At 40.1% G+C, this 25,636-nt stretch overlaps 1 protein-coding gene across 4 annotated transcripts in view; it reads right to left on the bottom strand.

The window, feature by feature from the left end:
• Positions 1 to 25,636, bottom strand: part of lingo2 (leucine rich repeat and Ig domain containing 2) — a 311,243-nt gene that overhangs the window by 229,693 nt on the left and 55,914 nt on the right. For all 4 annotated transcript variants that reach the window (XR_007569859.1, XM_050043129.1, XM_050043127.1 and 1 more), the window contains one exon: positions 20,371 to 20,443. The gene's annotated coding sequence lies outside the window, so the exon portion shown is untranslated. The remainder of the gene's footprint in view (positions 1 to 20,370; positions 20,444 to 25,636) is intronic.

Consider the following 25,636-nt stretch of genomic DNA (forward strand, 5'->3'; position numbering starts at 1 on the left):
CTCTTAGCCTTAGCTTCGTTTGAATCCATCAGACACCTGTCAGAGACAGGAACCAGTGTGTGTGGGAGATTATTTGTACTTTCATACTGTATCAAGTCTAATGCATTCATTGTGAAACTTGAAAAGAACAGCACCCACAACATGGAAATAGTCTTTTGTTTGGTATTTAAAGCAGTTATATCACATGCTGAATTTTTAGGCGTGCTACAGTTTTTTTTCCTAAGTGAGGGAGGTGGATTTTACTGAAACCTTATGGGAAGTGATGGGATTGCAATGCCTGGGTTTCAACCCTAGTTTGTATCAGAGACAAAAATACATCAAGGCCAACACAAAGTGACAAACCCTCCTTGTATTCCAAAGTGCCTGAGGCCAGAAAACACATTTTTAAAAGACAGTCATTAACATCAAAATGAGTTGAAGCACCAGGAGGTACCTTTATGTTTTAAAGGTGAGGGCCACATCCTGTAGAACTTCAGCTGCATTCAACTTCAGGTCCTTATTGACAAGCGAGGCGCCCTGCTTTTTAATGAATGTCAAAGGTGAAGGTACAAAGCAATTCAACATATTGACACTTGTTCCAGTGCCCTAACTTGTGACAATTTGGTGCTGTTTGGCCTTTTGCCACGATAACCATTAGACCTTTACACAAATCATTAGCCAGGGTGATGTGAAGAGCAATGATGGAATCTATAATCTCTGTACCCTTATCTGGCTGCTCAATTTAATGAGCGAGCAGGTGTTAATGATGATGGAGACCAAGACTGGCTCTGGCCAAAGAGCCATGAGCAGAGCGTAATGGGGTGAAAAGCTTGCTTTGGGACAAAAGTAAATTATGGCCCTCACAATCAATAGTAAGCATGACTGAAAGCCAATGGGGCTTTGCTCCAGTTCTCATAATAATAGGAAGGAAACCCATTGATGCTCTCTCTTTATGCAACCTTTGATTTCAGCTATTGAACATGCATTGACCAAAATAATCCTGGGTGGTACCTTGATGGCTACACAGGTTAGTGAGTACAATTAAAAATAAACTACACAAAATGAATGGAGCGGCAGACAAAACACTCCAAATTACCTCTCTTTAATCATGATTTATTAAATGTAATCAACCGGGATGTAGAACTAATCACAGCCAGTGCCTCTAAATTAACTACTAAATCATATGTAGCATTAGTACTAAAAAATAGTAAATAAAAATAAATAAAGCATGAATCTTAATGAATAAATGATCATACAAATTTCCTATTTATGTAATAAAGAGATAAAAACCAAAACAACCTTTACTGCTGAGTAACAAGATAGTTTTAACTTAAATATGAGACTATTCTCATTTTTTGCAAACAGTCATTTAAGTGAATGAATGCTTTGTCAAGAAAGATCAAAGGGCCTACTGAAATAATCAAATCCATGATTTCATCTGTGGCATTATTAATGTTCCTTTGATCATATGGGGGTTACAAAGAGAATAAAGACTACCATCTGTCAGCTGATAAATTTCATGCTGTCACTGTTATTATACATTTCTGGTAACTTCAATGGGAGAAAGTGAGAAACTTCATTTGTTTAGAGGAAACAGTCCAAGTTTCTATGTGTATCTCATAAGCCATTAACTCGAATTCAGTCCAAACCAATGATGTAGACACTAGACATTGGCATTTTAAGTAACTTCCATACTAAGTACTAACATTAAATTTTAATAGAGTGCTCGAGTACTTGCAAAAAAATAAATACAAAAATAAAGAAGACATAAAATAAAATAATAACAAAAATATCTTACATAAAAATAGGACTGTAAATTGGTGGAAGTGGATAACAAGTGCCATTTGAAATTAATTTATTGAACAACCATGCTTAAATTAGCCTATTAAAGCATAAATTCAAAGTTAATGTAATAAACTTTCTGTTGCTGCCGTTACATAAGTTAGACACAGCACTAAAAGACCATCTCCAGAGTCTGGAGCCACGCATCTTCCCAGGTAGAACAAGCTAACAAAGCAGCAGAAGCTAACATCCAACACTGAACCATCTAATGGTCCCATGAAACTAACACTGACCCGGAAACGGCTCTACTCTTTTGTTAAACCCCGTAATGACCGTTTATCTTAGCCATGTGACGCTAGCAGTTAGCCCTGTCACTGTGTGTGTGTGTATAGTATGTGCAAATGGACTCACACCAGCTGGCCAAAGAGGCACTGAGCGAAGTACTACAGTGCATGCAGCTCTACAATGAAATAAGATTTTACCTGATTTAAATAGTAAACAAAGAAATGTAAAAGTCATGTTCACATGTGGAAGGATGGGCGGTGATTACTCTTCATGTTGAACGAACACCGACATCCAAACGGATACTCATGCCCATCCCTAGTAGACATTACAATAACAGACCTCCTGCAATGTAGCCATGAAATCAACCTTATGCAAAGGCTTAATGCTTAATGGTCAGTTCTTAGGAATGTAAGTAATATAGGGAATTCATTGGAAGAGCTAAAGGCATTAAGAGGAATAAGACAGCAGCCGGGAAGAGAGCAAAATATCGATAACAGACAGCGGCATTACTAAAGTCTAAATGCATTTTCTGTTAACTCATTTGCAATAGTTTGTAGTGTAGTTTTAATGTATATCAAAGCCAGTTCTACTCCAGTAGCATATGGTCTGTATACATAATGTTTATTCAACATTTCTTAGACAACTAACTGTATTTTAAAGACTTTATCTACAGAACATTATGGCTTTTTGGGACTATTGTTATATCATATGAATTTGCAATTAAATTATAAGAATCAAACCAGACAAACGCACTGAATGAATTTCTAGGCAAAACTTTGCCTTTTAAAACCCCTTTTTGGTGTTTTTGTTCTTGTCATTGTAAGATTTATAGTTTGCATTTAACATATGCTTTCCACTTCAACCTGTAAATCTTGGAGAGGGTGCCCCACAGTTTGCACTATGTGAATCTGTCAGTTTAACTTTTTTACTTGCTAGCGATTCATTTAGCATCTTGGCAGGGCATCTTGCTCTGCCATTAAGGATTTTAACTCATTATCCAGCCAAGGAGCATAATTATTCCTGACCGTGCTCTTTGGTGGAGCGTGTTTGTCAGCTAAATTGCCTATAATACGTATGACTAATGTTACAGCTGCAATGAGGATTTGATTCTTTAGAAACCTCCAACGACTGAACTTTCCATATATTAATAATTAACTTGTCAAAGTTTGTATGACCTGTGAAAAATGATCTTCTGAATTTCTTAAGGCAACTTGTTATAGTGGTTTGACGTTTCACTGATCCAAACCAGCCTTAATATCCAAAATACAGCCACATCAATTCAAACAGCTCGACTAAGACCAAAGATTGGAGCAAATGATGAAAAATAGCTGCAGGCTTCAGTGTACTGTTACCGTAAGACCCATTTATGACACGTACATTTCTCTTTTTACACCTTATAATTGCCATAGCAGTTCTTTTCACATTGTTTGTTTCTCTCATGTATTTTTCAGATTTACCACCCTCAGTTGACTTCACTCTTCTCTCAATCTCTGCCTGCCTGTCATTCCTGAAGGCACACATACAAATCATGTCTCCACCATTTGCTCAAAGAAACTCATAGTCTCTGAATTTCAGTTGCCAGTTATCCAGTAAGGTTTCAGCACTTTTTTGAGGAAAGCACAGTATGTTCTACCCTAAACCTGTTAAGTTGCAAAGTCATTTAATTACTTATTTAGAATCCTTAAGATTCTACTCTTGACGTTCCCAATAGTTTCTGGTGGTAGCAGCAAGTCTGTGTTTAGAAATTTAGCTACTGCATTGTGGCACAGATGCAGCAGCAAGAAAGCATCTATTTCATTAGAAACACTAGTAATTTTTTTTAGGGACACATACTAAGTATCAGCAGATATATAAATTATCACATAACCACCCACATTTCTATATAAACAGGATCACTGCATGTGGCTCTTATCAGGCCACTAAATGTCTTTTATCAGTGGTGAGCATCATAGATATGGGTTAGTAGGGGTCTGCCTTACCTATTTAAGGTTAAAAAGGCCATTATCAGATCATGAAATGAAACTTTATATCAGTGCTTTCATGGTGGAAGGGTACACGGCAGAACCTACATCCCAGAGATCGAGGTTCAAGTCCCATCTGAGGCCAATATTTACCCCCAACCATCATCTTTTTCTAAATCTGACCATGTCATTGAGGCGCCTAGACCTAAGAAAAGTGAAAGTGAAACCTGTGATTAACATAATGTTTCAAAAACACTAGGGTAAATGTGTGATAGATTTATGCACAAAAAACACCCGATTTGGGGCCACAATGCCCGCTGGAAAAGCCATGGTGTCTCACTTAAAAAAATAAAATAAAATCACAAGGGAAAAAAAACCCCAACACTTTTCATGCCATGACAACAGGTCGAAATGAAAACACCCATGTTTGGGGGGCTAAAAACCCGCAGGAAAATCAGCAATGACTCACTGAAAAACAACAGATTTTGTTGCTTGTATGTCTCCAACAGTGGTCTGCAACTTGGCAGGCATCTTGCCTAGGTGTCACACCATTCACCATCCCCTCCTACTCCTGATGGCAAAGTCATATACTGCATCACTTCAGAAATATTAATTCAATAGGAATGAAACGTGCAAATGTAACATATTTGTGGTTTGCAGAAATGTACATAACCAGCATTCTCTTCTGGTACCTGGGCTGACCCGTGTCTATGAGGCTTTTACCCACAGAAAACAACCATTTAATGGGCTGATAACACCTCAATCAGGTGGCATGTGAGACATATACATATGGTAGGAAGGCAAAAATACTCACTTCCATTTTTTTGTTTGTTTTGCTGCATACAAAAATTCCAACAATGGCGCAAAAGCAGTGGAGGTGAGCATTATCACCTCATAAGAAGATTTTTACATTAAAAACACACTGCTACACACAGTGCAGTCTATACTTTTATAATAGCTCATATAAATATGACCTGCTGTGAATAGGTGACTTCATTCCTGTTTATACTTTTCGGAGGGCTTTGTAATCAGCCAGTATATTCTCTGGGAGACCACTAAAGGAACAACAAAACCCTGGGTAACAATGCCATTACTAGTAGATCTTCCAACACACTGGCTTGATCCCAAGAATCTCAGGTTAGCCCACACAGGAGCCGATAAAAGCCTTTCTATCTCACCTCAAAGAAACACACTCTTGAAACTCTCTCTCCAGTACAAAGTTAAAGAATAAAACAAATGTAAAGCTTTTCTGCCTCCATTCTCTGACAGACACGTACGCTTTCAGACAAGAGCAACTTTTAGCAGGACTTCTATGGTAATTCAGACTGCACTCAAATGGCCGGGAGGCTGTTACTGCTGACACCATCACCAAATGAGGCCCCAGATGCGTCATTGTAATTAGTTGCTGTCCGTGTGACGTGCTCATTAATGTGCATATTACTCCCTCTCCCCCCACATTTCCCAATTCTGAGGAGGTAAACATCAACAAATTCACAAGGTGTTGAGGGGTTAGCTCATTAGCTCAAGCATAATTGACAGCAGACATGAATGTAGAGATCAGAGAGCTCATTTTTAGAGCTTCACAAATGTTAGGTTAGATAGGTGCATGATAAAATGTTTACTGTGGAGAATATTTATTAAAAAATGTTTAATGCATGGTCCTTATATTCAAATAAAAAAGTTGCCTTAATGACCTTACAGCATCTTTTCTGATACTTTTGGCGTGTTGTTTCCTTAATTTGGATGTGTGGAAAACAGGCCTCCTGCTCTACTCACAGTTCCTTTGAGTCTTAATGGGTTTGCCTCTGTTTACATCTGTCTCACCGTTTCCTCTGTGACATTGTTTTATAAAAGCTAGTAAATAAAGCAGCAGTTGTGTCAATGTTTTCTAAGTAACCATTCCTTGGCTGGATTAATGGAGAACAGCATGTAAGAGGATTGTGAAACAGGGAAGTTGACATAAACTCACAAACACACTCTGATACATTTTAGGTATGTTATCCATGATTCTTTCTGTGGACGTTTAGACAGTGGCCTGAATAAAGTTTAAAATAGAAAGCCCATTGTGGCTGAGGCTATCTACGCCTTACAGGCAATTCATTTCTCTTTGTCTAAAGGAAGAAAGGGGGTGCAATTTCTGCAGGTAATTGCTGATGTTAATCACAGTCATATTTGAGAGAGGGAGGAACCTCTGCCATTCTTTTAAGCAAGTAAAGCCAGTGGTCAGCTGCCCCTTAACCTCGAAGAGCTTCACTGACTAATTACTGCAGTCCAGCTGCCTACGCTCTCCAGAGCACTCTCCCTGCTTCTCCATCCGAGCACTTCTTTTCTAGACTCTTCTGTAATCACCGCCGGTCCTTATCCAATTGGGTAAGACCATTATGTTTTCTTGAGATCATGCTGCCGCCAGATCGTCTCTCTGTGCTTATGAATGTAGCTGTTTTGAATTCAGTCCAGAAGGAGTGACTGACCAGGTGGTAGCATATTTGCTCCATCCTTGTTCGAGTAGACCCAACATCTGTGCCTCTGTTAAATTACTACTCCAAAATAATGAATTCACTATAACAAGAAAATCCAATCAATCTAACTGGATATAAATGAAGGCACTTTTACATACCATAGAAGGATAAGCCACCGAGGTTTCAAAATTAATCTGACTTCATGTTAGAAAGCCTAATTATGTCACTGAATTTGTGGAGCGTGTACATGACATACAGTAAATAAAGGCATTCAGGCGTCATGTGCCTCAACATGGTGCCCAATTCAAATCAGATTCATTGCTTAATAGGCTACTCGGTTGCCATCAGAACTGTTAGTTGATTAGATTCAGAATACACATCAGCCTGTCAAAGACAAAAATACTAATTTTACTCAATTTTCAATTATATGGAGCCCAATTTCCAGTTATATTCACTCAAAACACCAGTAGAAGTTTCAAAATGAAATACTGCTGATTTGACGGGGGAGGGACAATCTGGCAGGAGTCCACTGCAGCTTTTAAGAGGGTCCAACATCAAACCATTTGTTCCTAGTTCCAGTGACTCTCTACACCTATCCATCCACACTCTCTTTCCAATTCACTTCCCTGCATGGCCTTGTTGCAGAGCAACAGTATTGATTTTTCTTTTGTTTCCATTTTTTAACTTTCCTTTATAGTGAGCCATCTCTCCGCTGGTACCCAATATTCCCTTTCCTTTCTTTTTTTCTTCTATTCGAAATAGCACTTTCATCTGTTAGGACAAAGGTCTTCTTTGAGACTACCCTGTATCATTAGTGACTTTTCTATTGTTAAATAATTTTCCTTCCCGGCAGTTAAGTCAGACCCCTTTGTGTGAAAGAGATCACCACCTAAAGGTCATTACCTGCAGCTGGTAAAACGGATTGTAAGGTGCATAAAAGTAAATTAAACAACTAAATCAGTGTCTCTTTAAAAGGACAGTTCACCTCCGAATCAAAAATGTTTCCTCTTACTTGTAGTGCTAGACTGTTCTGGTGTCAGTTGCCAAGTGTTGGAGATATCAGCTGAGATTTCTGACTTCTCTTGAATATAATGGAACTAGACTCGTACATACAACATACATTTAAAAAACTGAACACCAATGTCTCTTTCCAGAAGTCAAGATGATCAACAGACGTTGTGAGCAGTTTCATCCAAATATTATTTCTTTGTACTGCACCTGTAGCAATATGGTACAGCTTGTGCTTGTGCCTTGTGACAGCACAAGATATAAACATGAGAGGCTAAGCTAACCTGGAAATCCAGATGCCCCGCCCCTAGCAAATTCAAATTTGCTCTGCACAGGGATCTGGCCCCGATGAGCAGAGCCCGGTGAATTGCCATCGGACCAATCCGATCAGTCTATCTGACAGAGGCGGGCTGTGGGCGGGCGTAACATGATGAAGACAGTGCTGCGCCGTAGGAGTCGCAAAGTCAACACCCAAGATGGCAGCTGCCGAAGGACCGCGTCCATTCAATTTAGCTTTGGAAGAAACACTAAGCCAACTACGCTTATCTTTTTCCTTGAGAGAGGAACAGAAGACTGCCCTAGAAGCAGGAAACGTTTTTGCCGTTTTGCCGACAGGATACGGGAAAAGCATAATATATCAGTGAGCCCCGCTGGTCGGCAAATAAATGGGGCTTTGTGCAATGAATACGTCACCTTGTTTTTTGCTCTGATTGGTCATCGTGCTATCCAATTTAATGTGGCGGCATTTAATATGCCTCAGTTAGTGCCGCCCCTTGGGTAGGAAGGGTGTATCGGTGAGGGCCAGACTCAAAATCTTTCTAGATTTGAGTCTGGATTTCCAGGCTAAGGCTTAGCTGTAACGTTAGCTAGCTTCAGTGAGCTAGCAGTAGATGCATGCTTCCTTCTGCATGGGGATATGGTTGCCGGGTGTGGTTCAAGAGAGATAAATTAGTTCCTACAAGAAACTGCTCACAAAAAGGACTGTGGATTAATTCAGCAACCAGATAATGATTGCTGGAAAGAGACACTGCAGATTAGTTTTTCAATATATACATTTTTCGCCATCTAGTTCCATTATCTTTGACATGAGGCAGACATCTCTACACTCAGCAACTCACACCAAACAATCTAGATTAATAAATAACACTACAGGTAGGAGGAAAAATATCTACTTTTGGTTTGGGGGTGAACTGTCCCTAAGATTATTTGCTTTCTGAATAACAATATAATCCAGCATCAATATCGCCCTCTCCTCTAAAAAATCTTTCACTCAACCACCTTTTGGAAGAACGACCATGGGTCAACTGTTGAGCTACACCAGTCGGCTGTGTCCCAACGTCCTGAAAGCAATCTATACAGGATCCACTCCCTCCAGGCAATTGGGAAGCTCACTTAAAGACATCAATATGCTGGCAAATGAGACACAGAACAATGGCCTCAGAAGCTAAGAAGTTAGACGACTGACTGAGATGCCTTTACATCTTATTTAAGGCGTTGCTACTCAATGCAGTGGAGTTCAATGAGTGAACCGTTTTCTCTCTTGTTAAAACATCAAAGTGCTCAGGATGTCGAGCCAATGGGTAGCGATAGGGAATAAGCATGACAGGTGAACTACTCACTTTAAATGAAGTGTGTTTAGTTTAGTTGCAATTACTGTTACCAACAATCAGAAATCATCAAAGTTTCCATCTAAATTAATCCAGTTTCATATTAGCATCAACTACAGTGTTAAAAAAGGAGCTACTATACTATACTTACTATAAAGACAGGATATAACCTTTGAGTTCTTTGCTGGTTGAGTCAATTGTTTGTGAAAGACTGTATTTAATTTGCCCAGTGTTCACAGAATAAAACTCCACAGCCTGTCAGCATCATTGACGGATCCTCAACAATGTACTTCAATTAACTCAAACTTCCAAAATAATGTTAAACACTTTCCCCTCCCCTTTCCACAGTTGAAGATATTCAGGAGTACACGAGGAGAAGGATTAATCCTTATGTTGAATATTCAGATAATTTCCCTGCCTCTCTGCTGGAACATTGCACTGTCAATCAAATGTCAGCCATTCGGTCGTGGCTGTCAAACCTCCCTTATTGCCTTAGCAACAAAAACGACAAATGTACCGGGAATACAAATCAACTGGCATTAGAAAGACAGAGGGGGGATTTGGAGATAGCTGTACGAGTCAGTGATAAAAGTATTGCAGATTACTCATGACAAATGGCCTACAATCTATCAATTTCCAATTCTAGCCAAAATTGATGCAGTATGAAAACACGAGGATGCAAAGGTTGAGCTAGTCCGCCGCCGCAATCTGATGAATAGATGTTATATTTTCTCAGATGAGTGATACAGGGATAACAGACATACAGTTGAAATGTGTCTCAGTGGGTGATTTCAAAAGTTTCAACAAAGAATGCATCATCTCTGTGTCAGCTGCAACTCACTGCAATGATTGATTATGTTGTCACAACGTCCCAGTGTTGTCACAATGTGGCTCCACTCCGTTATCACTTAAGCTCAAATTTATGCGTTACTTGCTATCTACGCTTTGACGTCTAACCCAACAGGCAGGACAGTTCTGCTGCACTCTGTCAGCGGCACAGATAGACAGTGCAGCACAAGCAGCTCTAACATCTGAGAGAAAACAACAGCAAGCGTGAGCCGTAAATTTCGCTGTGTCAGATCGATGAGATCGATAATCACTTCTCTTGCACATTCACTCCTGAGTTACTGCTGAGAACAACTGTCAATGGCTCCAACTTGCTCTCAACATGCTACACTTTCATGTGTTAAATCCATTTTGGCAAACACTTATCAGGTGGCTGATGACGCACAACACAACTGATAAACAGATCAACCCAAAATCAAATCAAGACGGCAAATATTCATCTTCACTGCTATAAGTAAAGGCATTTCTTATACTTTTTAAAAGTGAGAATATTATCAAGGATATTTCTGAGCTTACCATCCTTTGAAAACTTCATTTCCTCTGGCCCCTCTACTATCTCTCACACTCTGTCTCCATCTCTCGTGCCACAATCTTCTTTATCTGCTTCTTAAAGCTCAGTGGTTCATGTTAAGTCTAACCCTATCCAGGTTTCCTGTTGATCTGCATCCTGTCTACCGCATCCTTTCAAGCTCTGCCACCCTCTCGGCCCATGGCATGATGCTGCTGACTGCCAGTTCTCTGGAAGAGCCTCTGATGTGGCAACTTATGCTCTCTGGCTGCTGCTGGGCCCCTGGTGAGACTGAGGCTGGAAAGTGATGACTATATGTTGAGTGAGAGAGAGACTTTAATGTGACATGTAAGTTTGCGTGAGCAGGTATGCAGGAGGTAGCATTAAACAGATTTGTCGCCAGTGTTGAACTCCAAGGTTTTAGATGTATTAAAATATGTTAAAGGTAACGTCAAATGTTCTTTCTGTGAGAAAGTGCATATTGCAAAGTACCGAAACCTAATCCTGACTTTGATCTGTTGATGAAAACTGAACAATGAAAGTTCCTGTGAAGTCTTTTCTTGTATTGTCTTCACTGCAATGCAGACAAAGTAAATCCACTTTGATAAAAAAGTTGTTTTCTTAGACAGGATTACAACACCAGGCAGGCCTGTCTGTATCTTGCTGCTGCCTTTTTGCTTGTGCCCAGGGCTTCATTAAACCGATCTGAAAGAAAAATGTAAGATCTCAGTCTTCATTGAGTGCACAAAGGCAAGTGTGCCAATCCAGAGACAGAAAAACAACTTGCATCGTGCATCATGGAGCAACGAGGACACCTAAGAGAAATGCTGTAGGAAATGTAAAACAAGTACTTCTTAGACGGGGACAGGCCAAGCAAGGCGAAGGGTCTTCGATCATTTTGCGATGTGAATCACACACCATCCATTTAGAAACTAATGTCAGTATTGATTATCTTGGCTCCTCTTGAAAAAAGTACTTAAACTGGACCTAATCAGCCATACCAAGACGATTTTTTATCCGATCTTCATGAGAAAAGGTAGACAACTTGTGTAATGCATCTAAAATGTACCACTTCAGCGAGTCATTATTTACTGTGAGAGGATAACTGTGAATAGTAACGTCATGGCCCCTTCTCTTTGCTTTCACATTAAATATTGTGATTGGTACAAAATCACGACACAGACTAACTCAATTGTATCAGGGAACTGAATTCTGCACCCCTTTAACACACTTAAATAACTGCAGTAAAGCTGTCGGCAGGCAAGGACAGATTCCCATCTGTTATCTTGTCTATACCCTAACTAGCAGTAGTGGTGCTGAAGCACAGCAATCCCTTTCAAAGTAAAACGCCATATAAGTTAGTACAAAACGCTCTGTGATGCAGCACTGTTCAGTCAGACTTTACACCAGAAAACCAAGACAGCCTGTAGCCGATGCAGGTAGCTACAGAAAAAAAAGGTATGTAAAGCAAGAAATGGCCAATATTTGTACATATTCTTGATATGGCAGTGGGCTCCACAATGATAACAACACAATACAAACTAAAGTCAACTAATCATTAAATTTCTGAGTTACAAATATGAACCACAAATTGTAATGATTAACAGTATTCCACCACTAGATCCTCAGGAGTTAAAGTCTACAGAAGAAGCTCTGAGGGGCAAGGATGAAATTATTTAATGATGACTAGTAAAGTGTGATGATGAAGAGAAACCAATCACCAGCAACCTTTAAAACTCTACTTCTTTTGCCCTTTTCCACTGAGGGTGAGAACAAGATGAATATATGAGTAAAACTGTGTTTTAATGGTAAATAATAACACTGCAGTCATCTCACTGTGCCCTCTGATGAACTGTCCTGCCAGCGTGGACCATGCAGTTATTAAAATAAAAAGCCACTGACTCCACCAAACATTTTACGTGATATGTCAGGAGCTACTATGAATTACTATTATAACTTGAGATGATGCACTATTATGTACTTTACATGTAGTCAGAAAATTAGAATTACTACCTTGCAGCTGTATGCCTCCACCAACCAGTCGAGTTGCAGTTTATATCCATGTCTTTTCAAAATCTTAGCAGCAACATCCATATTTGAAGCATTGTTTATTATCATGGTTACTAAGAAGTTATAAATTCTAAAACATGGATGCGTCACACACATCTTCAACCTTGCAGCAAAGGAGAGCTATGCAATCAGCACAGTTCTGAGGTGGGCACCTAAGATTAGTGTCCCCAATTCAGTTTTCTGACCAAATGTCTCCCCTTATGGCGTTGAATAATGGCCAGAAAAGTGTTTTTGTAGAAAATTATGATGTCACAATGAAGCTGACCTTTGACCTTTTTGGTTTTAAAATGTCATCGCATTTTATCCTATTTGACATTATTGTGAAATTTTGTCATAATTGGTGTATGAATACTTGAGTTATGGCCAAAAATGTGAGGTCACAGTGACCTTTGACCACCAAATTCTAATCAGCTCATCCTTGAGTTCAGGTGGACGTTTATACCAGATGCAATGATATCCCCTCCAGGCATTCATGAGGTATTGCATTTAAGAGAATGTGACAGATGTGAGGTCACTGTGATGGGGACCTTTGACCACCAAAATCAGTTCGTTCTTGAGTCCAAGTGGACAAAATCTGGGGTAATTCTCTCAATGTGTTCTTGAAAAGTCGTGTTCACAGCAGGCATAATAATCCTCTTTAGCAACAACTGGATTTAGGTTTCAATCCACCATTACACACTAAGTTAGGGAGGGAGCTAAAGCACCAAAACAATGACCCTGGCAGAAGCCACTGTAAAAGCTTAAGTACAGAAACTGCTGGGTCATGGTCGCCAAAAGAGTGACTACTCAAAAATACATGTTCATGTTATCAGATGTGTAGGATGATGTGAAGGTGATATGAAGCCACCAGTTAGATTTGTGATATATTTTTTATTACAATTATTGTAGGGGGCCTTTAGATGTTGCTGGTAATGTGGTGTCTCTGCTGGCAACAGTTAACATGTTGACTCAAGAGTCAAAGCAATGAGCTACACAGCAGAGCTTTATGTCAGTACTGTGAGAGACCCTTTGACATTATGCAGACTGATGTAATTCTGTAGTTTTATGTTACATATTGCTTGCTGAGTGCTAGTTGAACTGTGCTACCTCAATCAAAGCAGCAAACAGACCATTTATATGAAAATGTTTGGTTCATACACAAGGCGACAACTGAGGTTTCTTTTCATCTTGTTTCTTAGTATTCATATACAATTAGTCACAGCATATGGATGTGTTGTATATGGTTTGTTTTCATCAACGCAGAATACAGTATGTCATGCTGTATGTTTTGCAGAATTTCATTGTATTGTTTCAACCAAGTGCTTAACAGCAACTAAAAATTCGTAAAACTTGTTTGACCTCAGTGTATTCTATTTGTTTCCCCAACACTACAATGCAGGTGTTCAGCATAGCAAATCCATAAAACAGGATTAACAATTAAGAAAAGCACCTCTTAACTCCAGGGCTTTTGGCTCTCAGCTTTGAAGTCAGGTTCATATAAATTCAAGGTTTATCCAAGTAATTGCCATAAAAACTACAAAACCCTAACAAATGCACTTCGCCACATTTCACACCACACTTCTGTTTGATAAAGACGTGCTTCATCAATTGTGTCCAGAAGATGAGCAATGAACAATAAATCTGGAAAGAAACACTAACACTGTTTACAAGAAATAAGTCAGCGGCAGAGTCAACGAGAGGAAAGGTGGCTGCCGCTCTTGTGACCACGCACAGCTATTTAGAGCTGCATTCAAAGTTTATGATGCTCCAACTTCAGCCACAGAAACATCACACTGATTTTACTGTATCTGAATTACATGAATTATACACCTCTTCATCAGATCAATGAAGAGAAACATTAATGGAGAAACATCAGCTTAAACATCCAAGTATCCGGTTTGCGACAATAAACAATGTTTATATACAAGTTAGCAAAACTTGCTTTATTAATCGTGTCATACTGCTAACCATTTCCTCTATTTTAAGCTACAGCCCACTCTATTTAGCTGCGTGATGAGATCACAGTAGGTGGGTGGCAGCTGCCTGTGGTGCACAGGCTGGCAGGATCCAAGGTAGCCGGCGGCGGCATAGCGCCCTGCTGCTGCCGACTCATAATACAGAGCACCAATGTTGCTGGGCGGCAGCCTTGGTGGCAGCCACAGCAGCAACCTCTCCCTGTCTGAAAGGACCATCATCCTACAAAGCTCTGATTGGACGGCTGTTACTTCAACTGGCAGAAATGGCTGTAAGTGGGCACAACACCAGGACCAATGTGAATCACTGGACAAATTAGAGATGCAGGCAGTGATTCAAAGATCATTTTCTCTGGGCCTGCATAGGTATGATATTGAATTTCTTTATTCCATGAATCAACCTCCCTGGTTTTGGCTACTTGTGTTCCAGTTAGTAAGCAGTATCAATCCAGAGACAGTGACAGTGAGATGGTTATTAGGTCCAGTGTGTATGATTTACGATGATATATTGGTGGAAATTAAATACAACACAATAAGTATGTTTTCTTTAGTGTAGAATCACCTGAAAATAAGAAACAATGTGTTTTTGTTACATAAAAATGAGCCATTTATATCTACGTAGGGAGCGGATCCTCATCTATGGAGATTGCCATATTGCACTGCCATGTTTCTACAGTAACCGAGAACGGACAAACCAAACACTGGCTCTGTAATGGGCCATTCACGTTTTTGCATCTGTCACCATAGTTACACTGAACAAAAATATAAACGCAACACTTTTGTTTTTGCTCCCATTTTTCATGAGCTGAACTCAAAGATCTAAAACATTTTCTATATACACAAAAGACCATTTCCCTCAAATATTGTTCACAAATCTGTCTAAATCTGTGTTAGTGAGCACTTCTCCTTTGCCGAGATAATCCATCCCACCTCACAGGTGTGGCATATCAAGATGCTGATTAGACAGCATGAATATTGCACAGGTGTGCCTTAGGCTGGCCACAATAAAAGGCCACTCTGAAATGTGCAGTTTTGCTTTATTGGGGGGGTCTGGGGGGGTCAGAAAACCAGTCAGTATCTGGTGTGACCACCATTTGCCTCACGCAGTGCAACACATCTCCTTCGCATAGAGTTGATCAGGTTGTTGATTGTGGCCTGTGGAATGTTGGTCCACTCCTCTTCAATGGCTGTGCGAAGTTGCTGGATATTGGCAGGAACTGGAACACGCTGTCGTATACGCCGATCCAGAGCATCCCAAACATGCTCAATGGGTGACATGTCCGGTGAGTATGCTGGCCATGCAAGAACTGGGATGTTTTCAGCTTCCAGGAATTGTGTACAGATCCTTGCAACATGGGGCCGTGCATTATCATGCTGCAACATGAGGTGATGGTCGTGGATGAATGGCACAACAATGGGCCTCAGGATCTCGTCACGGTATCTCTGTGCATTCAAAATGCCATCAATAAAATGCACCTGTGTTCGTTGTCCATAACATACGCCTGCCCATACCATAACCCCACCGCCACCATGGGCCACTCGATCCACAACGTTGACATCAGCAAACCGCTCACCCACACGACGCCACACACGCTGTCTGCCATCTGCCCTGAACAGTGAAAACCGGGATTCATCCGTGAAGAGAACACCTCTCCAACGTGCCAGACGCCATCGAATGTGAGCATTTGCCCACTCAAGTCGGTTACGACGACGAACTGCAGTCAGGTCGAGACCCCGATGAGGACGACGAGCATGCAGATGAGCTTCCCTGAGACGGTTTCTGACAGTTTGTGCAGAAATTCTTTGGTTATGCAAACCGATTGTTGCAGCAGCTGTCCGGGTGGCTGGTCTCAGACGATCTTGGAGGTGAACATGCTGGATGTGGAGGTCCTGGGCTGGTGTGGTTACACGTGGTCTGCGGTTGTGAGGCCGGTTGGATGTACTGCCAAATTGTCTGAAACGCCTTTGGAGACGGCTTATGGTAGAGAAATGAACATTCAATTCACGGGCAACAGCTCTGGTGGACATTCCTGCAGTCAGCATGCCAATTGCACGCTCCCTCAAAACTTGCGACATCTGTGGCATTGTGCTGTGTGATAAAACTGAACATTTCAGAGTGGCCTTTTATTGTGGCCAGCCTAAGGCACACCTGTGCAATAATCATGCTGTCTAATCAGCATCTTGATATGCCACACCTGTGAGGTGGGATGGATTATCTCGGCAAAGGAGAAGTGCTCACTAACACAGATTTAGACAGATTTGTGAACAATATTTGAGGGAAATGGTCTTTTGTGTATATAGAAAATGTTTTAGATCTTTGAGTTCAGCTCATGAAAAATGGGAGCAAAAACAAAAGTGTTGCGTTTATATTTTTGTTCAGTGTAGAAACCCCTCCATGATGAGCTGTGTTGGAAAAACACAAATTTTTTTTCATGTGAAACTGCTTTATTCAGTGTTTTTACTGGTTTAAATGACCAAGTCCCTTTGTTTTGTAGAGGAAAAGATCTCTGTGGATAATTCGGTTTCAAGTTTCAGCTGGTTGTAATGTGCAATCCTCACAGCTCAACATCACTAAATCTCCCTAAATCTTACGAACTGTTCAGTTAAAGTGTGTAACGACAGATAAAAGGTACTGATGCTAATGCATGCATCTGGTGATAAACTAGTCTCCACTTGTTTTGACATGTGTTGGTTATATAGTAATGTACTGTCAATTAAACACAGAGTTGTACGCTACAGAAAATTCAGGAGGTATTAGTATCTTGGCAAACGGAGTCACCTAAGCCTCAAGAAATCTTTTAATAGAATCCTAAAATGCCGGAGGGTTTCACTTAGATCATCAAATAAACAGTTATTTGCCCCAATTTCATCTGTTTATGCACAAACTCCCATTTATTTTATTTTTTATCCATATCCACTTTGGCATCAAAAACAAACTTTGCTGGCAATGAACTTTATTTGCCTTGAAGTGACTATCTGAGCAAAAATCACATACACTGTAATTAGACTTCAGTCAGTATCTGTGAAAATGAACCTGAGGTCAATACAAAAATAAAATCCAAGGAGCCCAGTTATTTATTTGTTATGTTATCAAGTAACACTTTATTGAGCGATTGACAGATTAATGTTTGAGCCTGTACGGCAAACTTTGTTTTTACTTTGCACTGATTGGGTCTCTAACTTAATAAATGCAACATCACATCCCCAGTAAATCCTCCAGGATGCTGTCACAGGAGGTGCAATTACTTGAAATGCATCTCTTTTCATTTATAAAGACATGACACATAAAAGTCTCTCTTGATGATGGAAAGGGGTGTTTTTAGCATTTGCCACATTGTTGACCTTTCACATTTAGGATTCTTTGATGTATCATGGTGTGCATTTCATCGATCATCTTTCACTGAACAAGATCAAACCCACTTTCACTCCCTCCTTTTGCCTCTCACCAATCTAACCTGACCATGTCCAAGATAGTAGCAACACCCATAATATTTCAAATGTGATTTTCTTTTAAAGGTGGAAGATGAATTACTGTTTGCACCTCCATTCTGTGTTTCACACTCAGCATTTCATACGTCTTCAAAGACTCACAAGCTGTCTGAAAAGCTACAGTTGGTATAGATCATTTTTACTGTCATCACAATACCAGTAACTGCAGGCTAGTAACAGCAACGTCTGCCTCCATTTCGTCACCCTCCCCAGAGCTATCAGGTTTTTACTGAATCCCCATAAACCTCAGGCAACATATCCACCCTGTCTTTGATTAGTTGTATTGGCAATTAAAATAAAGCAACCTGCTCATGTTATTAATAAAAAAAACAGTATCAATGTAGTTACCACTTAAACTGTTTAAAAAGGAAAAAAATGATAATTAACAAGAGATTCTGCAATAATTGGCTACATCAGGCTTCATTGCTTTCCGTTCCACTGTGCCATGTCCTCCCCTCTAACCTCGCCAGTACAATGTGGGACTGCTGAATGGGCACAGTATTTGGCATGGAGCTGTGAGCTGCTCTTATCATGTTAAGCACAATGACAGGGATTGGTACAAGAGGAACAGCTTTAATGATTCTGGATTTGTGCCCCTGGGCTGCAATCACCCTGACCAACCCTTGTATGCCCATGTTTAGCCCCAGGGCTGCAAGTGTTTTTAGCATCCATTTTAAGCCTGCTCTTACAACAATAAATACAGAATTCATCAGGACTTGCAGTGTGCAGCAATGTAATGCAACATCTACAAAATGTGTCACAGAGGCAATCCCAACTTAGAAGTCTAGGGGTCCACAATATTGGTAAAAAAAAAAAAAAAAAGACATTATGATACATATACTTCTGCAATAAATATTGTAATGATGCTCGCTCATTTTAAGGTTGTGGCTGCTTTAGTTGTTTATGAGACAGACTTCTCTTGTAGATAAACATTACTTATGTTACCTTTCAAGCCTTGCAGCTCCAAACCATAGTTGGCAAACTTTTGGTTTCTTTAAGCTAACTCAATGATCTTTAGTCTGGCTCATAGCTGGTAACTAGCTTTTACAGTCTGGTCAATCTGTGGTGAAGAACGGTTGGGAGACGTTGTGATAACATTGCATTAAACAGATGCTTTTTTTTCGTCTGTGCAGCCAACATGAAACACAGACCTATCCCCATAACAATTCTGCCTGACTAAGTCATATACAACTGACCTGTCTTGAAGGTCCAGTATGTAGGATTTAGTGGCATCGAGCAGTGAGGTTGCAGAAATTTAAACTTCTCCCTTTTGCCATGCGTGTCAGAGAACTATGGGGGCCGACAACATAAACCTGAAGACATTAATGACCCTATCTAGAGCCAGTGTTTGGTCTGTCTGTTCTGGGCTACTGTAGAAACATGGCAGACTCCATGTGAGAAGATCCGCTCCATATGTAGATATGAAAGCTCATTCTAAGGTAGCAGAAATGCAACAATTCTTATTTTCACGCTACTGTGAACTAATGAAAACATAGTTGACATGAATATTATATGTCATCTGCCAATAGGTGTCCCTAAATCCTACACACTGCACCTTCGAAGGGGAAGGCTTGGCCAGTAAAATTAGTTATTGAAAATGACAACCGTGCTAGTTTTCCTTCTGTATGAAGTGGCCACAATTTTGTAGCATGTGACTATTGTGCATCACACTGCAGTTTCAATTCTGAATTAATATTTTGTGCAACCCTAATACTGCAAATATGTACATATATTAGGAGGATCATAATTACCATTTTTCCAATGCTGCAGAGTGGCAGTATAGAGTGTATGACTGTCCTAGATTAAAAACCTTTCTGTTAGGAGTACAGCAGCAAATCAGAGCCACAACAGTAATATTTATTAGATCCTTTTATGATACAGAGTTGACAAAGAGATGTCAAAAGCAATGTTATTTCTGAATCGGCTGTAACTGTCAGTAGATTCAAAAAAAGCTGTATGTGAAAAGAACAACGTGTTCTGCTGGCCTATTTTGAAAAGCCACCCACGGATTCCCCCGCTATCAATACACCCGCGGGTGAGTTTGTATATAACTACCATCTTCAAGAGGGAACCTGACATAGCACAAGGATGACAGAAGCTCTTTCAATCATGTCACAGCTCCAACAGTGTCCACATTGCCTCTCTTCCTTACAAAATATGTATAAATAAACCAGAGGACACCAAAAAGAGTCAGGTCATCATCTTGGTTTACACATCCATTCCCCTGCATTTCCTTTTCCAGAACCTTTTCTTTTAAGCAGGTCGTGTCTGGGACTGACTGACCTGCATCTGTTTATACCATTAAGAATATTATAGCCAACACGTGGCTACCAAAATCTATTATAAGTCATGCATGAAGCCCTGCTGTTTTTCCCCGAGGTACGCATTTATTCATGCTAATGAAGACATAAAAGATTAGCTTACCATACTGGAACAGAGGCAAAGAACATGTCTGCTTTCTGCCAGGAGAGCGGATAGGTGCCTACACAGATTCAGTCTGAAACACAAAAAGAGAAGACTTCTGTAAGGACACGCAACATGAATGACTTATGTTATTCCACATGACAGACACATCTGAAATCTGGAATGTCAGCATGCAGGAAGCTTGTGTCATCCACTCATTGTGTTCTACGTCACATTGGAAAAGAGCATCAGCTGAATGCCTGAAACATAGATGCAAATCCATGGATTTATATAACTCCAATTCGTGCTTCCTTGTTTGTTATTATATACCCATACTCTGTGTTTTTAAGGTCTGTTGTTCCTTATGTTTTATTGTTTGTTCCTTTTTTACTGTTTTTATGGTCTTATTTTTAAAAATGTTATTCCTGTGAAGCACTTCAGTGACCTTGCTCTTTGAAAGGTGCTCTATTAAATAAACTTTATTTACTTACTCTTCACTTAAGGGACAGATAACATTATTATCACAGTACAATAAAACATAGGCTAGCTAAATTTGATTTTGAGTTTATTGCTTTAATAAGAGAAAGCATCCTGCAGGACTCCATGATTCAATAGTTAACGGGCTGGTGTACAGATCCCAGAAAGATACTGTAGCTTCAATTAGCAAAAATCAGAGATATATTTATCAATCAATCATTTATTTGTTACATGGAATCATACATGTAGTCCTGTCAGGTCCTTGAACTTGTGCATTGTAATTTAGTCCTTCTATGCCTCTTGTTACATTAAAGGCTGTTGTTTTAGAACTGTCCATGTTTCCAGACAGGCCGCAGTGCGTGTGTTTACTGCACCCCCGGTGGGTCTGGTAATCCGTGGTTTCTGGTTATGGAATGATTTCACTGCTGTTTTGGGTACAGCTGCTTCTGTTTATTACAAATTAAATCCACCACAGACTCAGTGACGGCAACGGTGGTGCCCTGGATAGTGTTCAAGACTCTGATTGGCTCCAACCCTGGCATCACTGGGCAGATGGGTCGTAGTTTGTTTCCATATCTTGACCTCAACAAGTTGGCCACATGGTTGCTCATCCCAAATGCAGGCAATGCTGTCTACAACTGCCTCTGAACAGCATGTAAATGTGATCAAGAGTGCTCATTTGCCTGGTGGCGCAGGGCAAGCAAGAACACAACAGCACCTCAAATTCCCATTGTCACACAAGGATAACTTTGTCAGATCCGCGTATAGAAAACCTGTCACTTGTTGAATGGCGTTTCGGTGAATCAAAGGATATTATAGTCATTGATATCCCACTGGAAACTGATGTGGCATGGAGGTCTAACGGTTTCTCTTCCAGTGTCTGTATAATGGTTAAAAAAGATGGTAGTTTGGCTGTGCTCATCTTCTCCATCTTTTCCTTGATCTTTACATCTGAAAATCTGAACCTGGCGAGCTACCAGAAGTCACCATGAGCAGAGTTTATAGACTGGTGAGTTGATTTCTTCATCACTGTACCCAGTTTTATCGTGATTTTTTAGAACAGGAAACCAGTAAATGAAAGTGGCTTAAAGTAGAGTGACATGATGAGACAACTAAGACTTGTATGTATGGAAATATTTTGCTGTAACGTTAATACAGGGTGTAATACCTTTAAAATCTCTGTATTTGTCAGGTATTTGATTCACTGGATTTGCCAAAAAGAGATCTCGTCATATTATGATGTAATTCCCAGTGCCCAGTCTGTCTGAAATTACATCATCAATCCACTTTATGAAAGAAGCAAGTCTTGTGGATATTTTGTACAGATTCAGTGTAAACATGTACTCAGACTGTCAGGCGTTTTACAAACAACACAGAAAGTGCTTGTTGTCATTTCAATTGAATTGCTTTGCCAGTTGTTTTCCCCATAGGAGGACTAGCAGCTGCACTGGGTGGCTTCTACTACTGTCAACCTGAAGCACTTTAAACACTGGAAATATGTCTCTGTGCGGCAGCATTCAAAACCTCCCTCCGTCATTTTCAGTGTTAACACAATTTATGCTCACTGTGGAATGTTTACCTTTTGTTGGGGAAAACATTTTATAAATCTAACAATAATACAGCTTTTGGTTTGTGCGCTCATTTCCAAATACTTAACATTCAAATTCTTAACTTTTATATGTTTCACTATGTCTATCATATTTGCTGAGACTGTGTTTTAAGTGAAGGGGAAAATACCAACTACAGAAAAACCTCCATCTGCCATTCACTGCATCTCTGCCTTTCTGACAGCAATGTTTTGAAATAATGAGATCTCTGGCATGGTTTACCCAGAAAGGTATGAGCCAGCAGAAATGACGATGACAGGAAAAGTCAAACAGCCATGAGAGTTTTTAACATGAAGCCGTCTTAATGATTGCATTCAGGCTTACTGTTGGCTGAAGTCTTCACACTCTAACCACTATCCTGTCTGTTTTAATCACAGCCTTGTGACGAATTATTCAGGTGGAAGAAAAACACGCTGGTGCCTTTTTTTTTGTCTGGATCTGCTGGATCATTTTGGCTTCTCAAAGGGAGAACAATAGCACTGTCCTGGGAGGGGATTTGGGTGGAGTAAAGGGTGAAAGGAGGGGGAGAACGAGGACGAGAAGAGAGGGATGAGACACCACTGGGATTGAATCTTGAGTATGCCAAGGTCAGCAGAACACTCACTATGAAATGAAACGCTGCCAAACACACACAAACACGCCAGAGAAACACAAACAGGCAAACACAGACACACTTGCACCGAGCAACCTACTGCCTATATTAGCTGCTCCCTAAAGACAACCTGCTGAGAAGTGCTAAATTACCACTGGGCTCAGAATTGGCCATATGTGCCTGTATACCTACACACACAAACACACACATACACACAGTTTCTCTAGCCATTTTTTCATTGTCAATACATTGGTCAATTTGAGATCTTCACCTTTGCCCTTACTGCATTGCGACAGGGTCTATTCTTTGTGAGTATCAGGATATGTTGGCTTTCATAAAAGTGCAGGCTGTCAATTGACATGACAACTGGCACCCATGGGGGCTACTAGTTAATACTTCTCTGCCTTTGTCTGGGTTACCTCAGGTGACTTCCCTGTTGGGGTCATGTATGAACTGATCTTGTTTAGAGAATTACTTCAGTGTTATGTCCTAAGGACAGAGGGATGTCGTATGCTGTAAAGCCCTGTGAGGCAAATTGTGATTTGTGATATTGGGCTTTATGAATGTGATTGATTGATTGATTGGTTGGTTGATTGATTGGTTGGTTGGTTGCTTGGTTGCTTGGTTGGTTGGTTGCTTGGTTGGTTGGTTGCTTGGTTGGTTGGTTGGTTGGTTGCTTGGTTGGTTGGTTGGTTGGTTTTACCCAGAACATCAGGAAGTATCAGTGCTACTGACTTTAAAAGTCTTTCTTTCCCATTGGCTGCTAAGAACAAATGATCTTAACAAAAGCTTGGCTTTACACATTGTCTCACAATAACACATAAAAGAGCCTAAAATACAGGTCTTGCATAAAAAAATTTAACCTCCTGTGCACATTTGCCAAATGCCTGTCTGTACACACAAGCTGAATTTATGCTGAACCTAACGTACTGCTACACTGGCATATTTCCATTTCTTTTGGCAACCAAATACGCTGCCATAATTCTGCTAAATCGCACCTTCCGCTGCACGTCAGAGGGCATTACATCCCTCCCACTTGCAACTGCTATCTATTTTTATAAATGTCTTTTTTTATAGTGTTACTGATAAAATGGTAAATGACGCTGTATGTTTTGCTCCCCCCTCCAGGATGTCCAACAGGGCCTCAAATACTATAAACTGATGGACAGCAAAGACTATGTATATGTGATTTGTTCTATTAATAAAAAAATACATTTTGAGTTTGATACAATGTTAGAAACATATGATTCTTAGCTTTCCAAAGATATCAGTACTGTTTTTGTACAACAAATGTTAAGCAAGATACGTCACGTTACATAATGACTGTCACCAAGCAGTGATATTTGAGAATAAGGCCTTCAAAGTTTGTAGTACGGTGGCTGCAAAAAGAGAGCCCATTCCAAACTGGGAGCACATGCTGTACTCCGGGAGCTGTCCTAGGGTAAAAAAAAAAAAAAAAAAAAAAAAACAGAAAAGCTTGAGGACACTTTTATTTTGTAGTCTCAAAGATATACTGTGCAGGAAGATGAGAAAATATTGTTAGTAGTTAGCAGACAGTGAGCAATGGACTTCACGACAATATTCACGACTTGAATACATTTTTATGAAAAGCCGTTTTGATTTCTTTGATCGATGGACGCTTACAGACTAAAGGAATATAAATTAACGAGAAATAGGATCCTGTAAAATCTGAATGAAGTATCATTTGGTGCTCTAATTCCTGTAAAATGAAATACACAATGAGATTGTGGAGAATTCAACTGAGTTTACGATGTGTCCATAGACAAAAATTCAAACATTTAACATTGTATTTTTATGTGTAATGCTAACTTTCTGTCCCAGACCCCACCTTGTTACTATGAGCCTTCATAATATCAGAAAAACAGAGGGGGGTAGAGAGAGTGGTGCTGAGTAAAACCAGACTGTGATTGCCAAGAGTTTGCTGCTAGCTTGCCATCATGCCTTTACAAGCTTCAAAATTGTGTTTATCATCTAAATTTGGTGACAAAGTTTTTAAATTGTGAGAGCCAAGACTCTTAATTTACAATCAAATAAGTTCCAAAATGACCAAAAATCGAGATGACACAAATCCATGTTTATCGTGAAATGAGCCTTTGTAACATCCGACTGATTTTGATGGAGCCTGTCACAAATGTTGGTCCAAACTATTTCAGCGTCATTCTACACTGAACAAAAATATAAACGCAACACTTTTGTTTTTGCTCCCATTTTTCGTGAGCTGGTCTCAAAGATCTAAAACTTTTTCTACATACACAAAAGACCATTTCCCTCAAATATTGTTCACGAATATGTCTAAATCTGTGTTAGTGAGCACTTCTCCTTTGCCGAGATTATCCATCCCACCTCACAGGTGTGGCATATCAAGATGCTGATTAGACAGCATGATTATTGCACAGGTGTGCCTTAGGCTGGCCACAATAAAAGGCCACTCTGAAATGTGCAGTTTTGCTTTATTGGGGGGGTCTGGGGGGGGTCAGAAAACCAGTCAGTATCTGGTGTGACCACCATTTGCCTCACGCAGTGCAACACATCTCCTTCGCATAGAGTTGATCAGGTTGTTAATCTTGGCCTGTGGAATGTTGGTCTACTC

This window comes from Epinephelus moara, chromosome 4 (assembly GCF_006386435.1).
Source record: "Epinephelus moara isolate mb chromosome 4, YSFRI_EMoa_1.0, whole genome shotgun sequence".
Classification (NCBI taxonomy): domain Eukaryota; kingdom Metazoa; phylum Chordata; class Actinopteri; order Perciformes; family Serranidae; genus Epinephelus; species Epinephelus moara.